The sequence below is a fragment of the Notamacropus eugenii genome, chromosome X (genome assembly GCF_028372415.1).
Source record: "Notamacropus eugenii isolate mMacEug1 chromosome X, mMacEug1.pri_v2, whole genome shotgun sequence".
Taxonomy (NCBI): Eukaryota; Metazoa; Chordata; class Mammalia; order Diprotodontia; family Macropodidae; genus Notamacropus; species Notamacropus eugenii.
Window position 1 is genome coordinate 56,958,476 of NC_092879.1, and position 9,177 is coordinate 56,967,652.

A 9,177-nucleotide genomic window follows, 5' to 3' on the forward strand; every position below is an offset into this window, starting at 1 on the left:
TGAGAGTTCCCCTGTCAGAGCCTTAGGTCACAGGGGAAGAATCTGAATTCTGGTGGGAGGAATAGGGTCAGAGTGCAGGCAGTATGATTTGGAAACATAAGGGAAGTAGCCTGCTCAGCAGCTGATTGTTCTGAGATATCTGGGGCATTAAGAAGTGAAATGAAGCGTCTGGTGTCATACAACTGTAGTATATATCAGAGGTGAGATGTAAACCCAGGCTGACTCATATCAGTTGAATGCACTATACAACATAGCTTCTTAAGTACAATGTATGTGGGGGGGGGGGGGGAGGGAGAGGAGAGAGAGAGAGAATATGAATGAGAACCTACTCCTCTGGATTACTCCCCAAAACTTTCAGTCACCCTGACAAGCTGTTTCTTCAGAGGGATGACTGCTCCCTCAAGTTCTAGTACTGCCCCTGTGGGAGACTATACCTAATACAGTATTTTACAAGCCCCCCTCCAGTGTGTTTTCCTGTAATAATCAGCAAGGAGACTCAATTAGCTTTTTCAAAAAGCATTTACTCAATGGCATAGCAAAACCAGTAGCTACAAAGAATACCTTCCAGAAACCTGTTCCACAAAGATGCCACAGAATCCAGGAGAAAAGAGTAGATACTTAAAGTATAATGGTAACAAGGCACATGAGTAGGGAACACATATGGCTAAAGCAACTCACAACTCAAGAACAGCAGGGCCTAATGTCCTTTCTTTCTCTGAAGAATCCTAATAAATTCATGATGGGGTGAAACATCAGTGCCAGTGATGGATGAATCACTCCACTTTTAGGCAGGACCTCCAACGACCTGACATTTTCATTGGACAGATGGCTCAGTTGACCTTGCTCCTTGGTGTCTCAGCTGGAAAGGTAGATCTGATGCTAGGCTGAACTGAACAGGTTGTTGGGCGAGTGGGTACGACACATGACAGACTGAGCCAAGCAGGTCACTCGGCCATTGAGCTGCTGTTGGACTGGACCAGGCAGATTACTTTGTAGCTAGTCTTCATGGGATTTAGCATCTCTACTGGATGGATGGATGGATTCCCCAGGCTTGCTCTTTGATGGACAACTGCAACCTCCTTCGCTATCAGCGTCTGGCTTAGAAGGTTATTTTTGTGTGTAACAGCAGGTTTGTTACAGAGTTCTTTTAGCCTGACTGGTGACTCCTAATCTAGGACTGGCAAAAAACATCTCCCCTTTAACTCCCTCAGGACATCAACTGTGAGGTTTGTTACCTTCGAGGCAGAGGTTGATAGAGGTCTAGCCTCTTGTGCTTTCCATTTCTTTCTGGTTCAGAGCATTGCTCCCTTAGCCAGTTATCTTGGCCAGTTTCCTGTTGGGGACTTATGAATATAAATGGTTGGAGACAAAGGTATAAACTACAGATGCAGTCTGAGCCCTTGACCAGCTAGGTGGCTCAGTGGATAGAGCACCAGGCCTAGAGTCAGGAAAATGGAATTAAAATCTGGCCTCAGATGCTTACTAGCTATGTGATCCTGGGCAAATCAAACCTCTTTCAGCCTCAGTTTCCTCAACTATAAAAAAAAAACCTCCCAGTATTATTGTGAAGATCAGATGAAATAACATTTATAAAGGGCTTTTCAAACTTGAAAGTGCCAATGAAATCAAACTATTGTATATGGATATGGAGTGATAAGTAGGTTGAAATATGAAATCAGTCAGAAATGAGAAGTTGGAACCAAATCATGAAGGGCTTTCAATGACAAATAGTTTGCATTTTGTCCTTGAGGTAATAGAGAGCCGCCAAAGTTTCTTAAGCAATGGAATGATGTGATTAGACCTGTGCTTTAGGTGTCAGCATCATTTATCCAATGGATGCTAATACTGTGTGTTGGGGGAAGGGAAAGAGAAATAGAAGAAAGATCATTACTACCTTCAAATGCCATGTTGGTTTTGAGGTGGCCCAGTGGATAGAGTGTTGGACCTGCAATTAGGAAGACCTGAGTTCAAATCTGGGCTCACATGCTTACTAGCTGTGTGACTCTGTCTTAACCCTGTTTGCCTCAGTTTTCTCATCTGGAGCATTGTGTTCATTCAGTGCTAGGCACAACATTTTACAAGGGATGAGCAGTATCCAGAGGAGAGAGAGAGCAAACAGGATGGTGAGGAGACTGCTAACTATACAGCACAACAGGTTCATTAGAAGAAACTGAGGATGGTTAGTCAGGAGGAGTCTTAGGAGGAACATGAGAAATATCTTCAAGTACTTGAAGGGCTATTTTGTGGAAAAGAAACTAGGCTTGTTCTGTTTGACCTCAAGAGGCAAAATTCAGTGCAGTAGTGGAAGCTGTGGAGAGGCAGATTTAGGGTTTATAGAAGAAACAACCTTCTGATTGATTAGAACTATCTGAAAGTGAACTGGGCTGCCTATAGAATGATGTCTTCTAACGGGAAGAAGCTGAATAACCACTTGTTGGGGATGTAGGTGGAATGTGAATCAGACTAAGTAGCCTCTGAGCTCCCTTTGAGTTTTAAATCGAAGATCCCATGGAAGGCTGATTGGAAGGAAGGAGAGATTGGTGGCAGAAAAACCCATAGGAAATTAAGAACCTGAACAGGTGGCAATGGAAATCGAGGAAGGGACAGAGGGGCAAATATTGATGGAAGTGAAATTCTACAGTACTTGGTAATTCAATTGATATGAAAGACAAGGGAGAAAGTGCCTCCTTACTATTTCTCTCCCTAGACACTCTATCACCTGATTCTGGGCATTTTCACATTCTGTCTCCCGTGCTTAGAAGGCTCTTTCCCTCCTCATCTCCTCTTCCTGGGCTCCCTGGGTTCTTTCATATCTCAGCTAAAGTCTCATCTTCTGCAAGAAACCGCTCCTGATCCCCCATAGTTCTAGCACTTTCCCTCTATTGACAATATCCAATTTATTTTGTGTGTATCATTTGTACTGAGTTGTTTGCATGTTGCCTCTCTCATTAGACAGTGAGCTCTTTGAGGGCAGGCATTGCCTTTTGCCTTTCTTTGTTTCCCACTTAGCACAGTGCCCTAGTACATAGTAAGCACTTAGTAAATGTTTGCTAACTGACTTGTTGACTGAGGCAAGAATGGCAATAAATCCAAGGCTGCAAACATGAGAGTTTGGATGAATGGTAGTGCCACAATCAAAAATAATAATAATGGTGTAGGTCATAGTGAGATAAGTGCCTAAGAGGGGCCCAAACTTCTATTAGAAATCTGAGGAGGGAGGGATGACTTTTAACTCAGAGGAGGAGGAGGAGAAACAAGGGAAGCTTCATGAAAGAGTTGGGCTGTCTGAAGGAATAGTGTGCTTCTCACCTCCCTCTTCTCAACTTTTCTCTAGTCCTAGCTGAGCCTCTGTTTCAAAGATGGATTCTTCAGGCCAGGAAAAGCTTCTGGCGATCAGGACTATGTGCCAAGGGGGACATTTTGAGGGCAAAGCATATGTAGGAGATTCATTATGGAATCAGAAGAAATAGGAAAAGTCCAATATATTGTGAAGAAGGATGTAAAGGCTAGGAGACACAGGGAAACTCAGAGCTATTAGTAGAAATTTAGTTCCTCTGATACTGAGTGAAATGAGCAGAAGCAGGAGAACACTGTACACAGTAACAGCAACATTGTTTGATTTGATAGACTTAACCCTTCTCAGCAATTCAATGATCTAAGACAATTCCAAAAGATTCATGATGGAAAATGCTATCCACATCCAGAGAAAGAACTCTGGAGTCTGAATGCAGATCGAAACATACTATTTTCTTTTTTTTGTTTGTTTTTTCTTTTTCATGGTTTTTCCCTTTTGTTCTGTTTCTTTTTTCACATGACTAATGTGGAAATATGTTTAATATGATTGTATATGTGTAGCTCATATCAAATTGCTTAGGGAGGGGGGAAAGGGGAGAGAAAAAAATTGGAACTCAGAATCTTATAAAAGTAAATATTGAAAACTAAAAAAAATATTAAAAAGATATTTAGCTCCTGAGACACGTAATCGGGAAGAGATAGGGTCAGAGGTCTAGCCACTGGGAAAGGAAGGACATAAGTCTATAGCTACCATCTGTGCTATAGGGGCAGTGTGTGTTGGTCCTTCGTTGCCAAAGAAGACCATGCCATCAGAGAAATAATGACATGACTTGCACTTGATTTTGTTTTGAGTGAGGGAGGGCTGTGCAGGTCACCAGCCTCACTTCTCCTCCAGAGCCATCTGAATCCAGTGACCAGATATTCATCAAGATAACTGGAGATGACCCAGGATGAGGCAATTGGGGTTAAGTGACTTGCCCAAGGTCACACAGCTAGTGAGTGTCAAGTGTCTGAGGTAAGATTTGAACTCAGGTCCTCCTGACTCTTGCACTGGTGCTCTATCCACTGTACCACCTAGCTGCCTCATACATAGGGGTAGTAGGGAGGCAAGAAAGGGAGTATATTTGGAAAGCACTACTAGGAGTAGGGCTAGACAGGAGAAGAAGCTCTCCCTGGGACAGTACTCAAATATCAATCACTCCATAAACATTTATTAAGTACCTACTAGGTGCAAAGTACTGTGCCAAGCAGTAGTATTCTCAGTACCCTTTAAATTTCCCATCCTGGGACAAAGCCTTGGTGGCTCCACCCTAGTTACAGTTTTGAGTAAACTTAATTATAAACCTTCAAAGGAAGTACATAAAATGGAATCAGATGTCAAAGGAAATTATTGAAACATTCCCACCTCCCTCCTTTCCTGCAGACTCAGAAGAAAGAATACTTGACTTAAAAGAATTAGAACCCATGGAGTTTTGTTTTTTTTTTTAAATGAGCACACATGTCCTGATCACATCAGGAAATACTTCTTTACAAAGACTCTTGTTTTGAATGCTCCTGGTGAGTAACACATGGAAGTGAGGGCCTTCAAAGGCACAGCTTATATGTAATTAAGATTCACTTCAGTCTTTGTGCTTCTACACACAAAGTCCTACAATCTGGGCCTGCGGTTTGCACACTGCCAGAAAAGGAAAGTAGAAAAAACTAAGATTTCCATTAGGATATGGACAAAGATAAATGTGCCCTTTTCAGTCTAAAGGTCTTGCAAACTCTTACTGTTTCATTTGAATATTACTCAAAGTAGAGCTGCAACTTGCATTTTTCATCTCTTGGGAAAATTTCACAAAAGGTGACAAGGGCAAGCAGGATGAAAAATATCTTTAAATAAACTTTTAAGGACAAATTCGATTGGTGGAGATTGGAAGAAGATAAAGATCCCGTGATACTGGCCCTCAGACACAGTGAGGCTGTTCAGCTCTGCAATGGTGGCAAGAGGGAGGGTGTTGACCTGGAGTGTGGCAGACCCCAGGTTGTTTAGTTCTGTCAGACTCTATGACCCAATTTCAGGGTTTTCTTGGCAAAGATACTAGAATGCTTTGCCATTTCCTTCTCCAGCTCATTTTACAGATAAGGAAACTGAGGTAAACAGGGTTAAGTGACTTTCTCAGGATCACAGAACTAGTTAAGGGTCTGAGGCTAGATCTGAGCGTAGGAAGGTGAGTCTTCTTGATTCCAGGCCCGGCACTCTATCCACTACATTACCACCTAGTTGCTCCTAATACCTTCTTAGCCAGAATAAATTATTTAAAATAGGAAACCATCTGATAGTTGCCTACTTTAACTGGTTATTTTTGTGAGCTAGGTACTAAACTTAGTTATTTCTATGTACCAGGAGGACCGCCAGAAGTATAGTGCCCACCCAGAACTCACCCTCCTTTTTATCATTTTTCCTCCTCTTCAGTTAGACATTCATCACCTATTCCAATGACAGTAAACTAAGCCTGAGAATAATCTTGAACCCAGTTTTGAGACTGGAACAAAATGAGACCCTCATAGTCCATTTAATAATTAACCGAAGGAAGTTTGCTTAGCCATAACAGGGGAAGGATATTCAATGTGGAAACAGTGTTGATTCAACTGAACACAGTTTTTCTGTGATGAGTATCAGTCATGCTGCTGGTTTGCTGGTCAGAGGCCCTAGGGAGGAGGAGATGATTTTTTCTTACTGTGTCTTTGGTACTTGAGTGGCCAAGAAACTCCATCAATTTGCCCAAGCCTTTAGTATCCTGAGCCAATTAAAATCATAAGGATACTTCCAGTACCTTTTAAGCAAAAGAACTAACCTAACTTACATGTCAGGGGACCCTGATAGATAGATATTCCACTTACTACAAATAAAAATACCCCTTCTCTCTTTAGGAAGTCAGATACTAGGATTGTACCACTTTTCTCTCCAGGCGGCTGAAGTTTGGAACTCTTGACCCTCCTCCAAAAAGCTGGAGTTCCATGTGTTTCCTCTCCCCAGGGAGTGGAGGTTATACTACTGTCTCTTCAAGTATAGGGCCAGGAACCTGGGGGTCAAGGACTCTCCTGTTGGACCACATGGGTGAGAACATGTCTGCTCCTACCATATGCCTCTGCCATTACCAGCTCTTAGGCTGGAGAATCTACCTCCTCACGAGTCCTGGTCTGCTCCTAGATTGGCTTCTCTTTCTGGATCTCTTCAGAAAAAAAAAGGGAAAGGGAGAAGAAGAGTCTTGACTTCCAGTCCAAAGGGACTGTTCCTCCCATTTGTTCCATCCCACAATACTAAGCCAACCAGTTCACCTTTGGGATAGTCCATGTCACTGAGACTTAATAGCAGATACTCTTAGCTCTTTCAATGGTCACTCTGAAGAAGATGCTTTCTCTAGTCCCAAACAAAGTTCACTTCAGCTATATCTCTGACAACTTCCCAATGCCAGTTAATTTGCTACATGTTAGGTAACAGTAACAAGTTTAATGGTTCCCCATTTTTCAGAATCTATGAAAAGTCTGAATAGATCAGAGTGGAGTTATTGTAATTGCAAGCAGTTCTTTCTTTTCATCTTTATCCTTTCTTCTAAGTTGATGTTGATCTTGACCTTTGCTCTAATTAGCCACCCACCTGACTGTACACTAAAAGGGATTCTTGTGACATAGAAGCCATCCCATGGCGCTGGGGATTTCAAGCACTGGGCACAATCTTTTCTTCTCAGAGTTTCCAAAATCATTGATTGAGTTAGAAAATGCCTCTCTTCAGTGACCTGGATAGTCATATTGTTGGATCACCAGGAGCAATACATAAAGAAGTTTGCAGAATCCAAACATTTCTGCATGACCAGAGATAAGAGTAGAATCAAATAAATGATGGAAGCTTCAGTTTCAGACATAAAACAACTGATTGGCACAACTGAGCTGATGAACATTGGGCAACAAAAGCTCCCTAATGGCTCAGAAATACTTTCTTCCTTCTATTTCACTTGGCAGTTGGGCCCAGATCCCCATGAGAAGACTTTGTGTACCTATGGATATCTGGATGTACAGCCAGGAGCCCTAGAGGATGGCAGGAACAGTGAGTCTTTCACATTGATAGAAAGACACAGAAAAAGCTATATGAGAGAGGTTCAACTCATGTCAAAGGATTGGTGCTTGACTGGATAAATGCCCTAGAAACTTTTCAACAAACAAATCAAGGTATCTCTGTTGATGTCAAATTTTGTCATCAAGTTCTGGAGGCATCTGGTTCTGAAGGTCTGGATAACTTATTTTTCACCAAAAAAAAGATACTGTCTTCCACGATGTGGATTCTTTTGTTTTTGACAACTACTGGTTTGGGGAAAAGAAGCTCTATCTGGCTTCAGAGAAATTTGCTACTTTTTTTTTTTTTTGTAGAAGTGGAATGCTCTGATAAATAACTTCATTATGGTATGAGTGGTGGCTCCTGTGCATGAAGCCATGTCAAATTTCATTACTTTGATGGGCTCTTTGGTGAACAGAAAGGGACACATTCTCATTCCTAGTGTTAATGAAGCTGTGGCTCCAGGAAGAAGAGCTTTATTTGAAAGAATACGCAAAAGAAGTAAGAGCACAGATGCTTCTGCATGACAAAAAAAAAGATATCTTAATGCATAAGTGAAGATGTGTATCCTTCTCTCTCCATAGAATTGAAGTTTTCTCTGGTACAGGAGCACAAGCAGAACCTAAAACTGATCCCAAAGAAAGTGAATGGCAAGTTATCAGTAAGATTTGTGCCATTGATGGCACCTGAGGTCATCAAAGAACAAGTTGCAAGTTGTTTGATTCAAAGTTTGCTGAACTGAAGAGCCCCCCAAAAGTTCAAGGAATATATGGTCCATGATGCAAAATGGCATACTTCAATCATCCACACCACATGACTGGGAGAAAAACCCTGAAAACAGTTTTTGATGTTGAGACTTGACAAAGGAAGGAGACAGTTTTCTTGTGAATTTGACCTTCCAGGAGGCCACAGGCAAAAATGGCATGCTACTGCCTCCATGGTGCTCAGTTGCAGAATGAAAAGTTCAACAGGCACAACTACATAGAAGGGGAAAATGCTGGGTTCACATCTATCCCAATTGAACTGGGCCAAATGCTTTTTTGTTTTCCTCCAGAGAGCTGTATCTAATTAGAAAGTTGGTTAATCTTGTCAATGGACCATTCTTCATCAGACTTAGGTGTGGATGAAAGTAAAAAGTCTCTTATTCTCTTTGTTTCCTTCCATAAAAATAAGTCCTTACAAAAGCTTTGAACGTTTGACTTCTCAATGCACATTCTACAAGGTCAAATAGAGCAACAGAGAAAAAAGTGTCCAGACTACAAAAGTATTGAGAGGAAATGAAAAAAAGGTATAAAAAATGGAATGTTAAAGGTAATGACAGCCAAGAAAGAATAACAAGGAGAATCCATAGGTTAGAAAAGAAGGTGGTAAGCTACAGGAAAACAGGTACATTAATACTCCATTGGTGCACTTGTGAAAAATCAATTTTGAAACTGTGTTCCCAAAGTCGCTAAATTGTGTATCTCTAATTACTTAACTGTATCAATACTAGACCTACAAACCAAAGAGATCAATGAAAGAAAAATGGGATATATACATATATATATGTGTGTGTGTATATATATACATATATATAGCAGCTTGTTAAAGGGGCAAAAGAGAATAGTTAAATTATGGTATTTAAAAGTAATGGAATATTCTTGTACCATAAGAAATAAGTAAATGGATAGTTTCAGAGAAACTTGGGAAGACTTATATAAACTGATGCAAAGTGCAGTGAGAACCAATAGAACAATGTATATAATAACTTTGTAATGCAATAAGAACAACTTTGAAAGATTTGAAAA

At 41.0% G+C, this 9,177-nt stretch overlaps 1 pseudogene; it reads left to right on the top strand.

Moving 5' to 3' along the window:
• Positions 1-7,228: 7,228 nt before the first annotated feature.
• LOC140515611 (cytosolic non-specific dipeptidase pseudogene) lies at positions 7,229-8,974 on the top strand (annotated as a pseudogene).
• Positions 8,975-9,177: the final 203 nt, after the last annotated feature.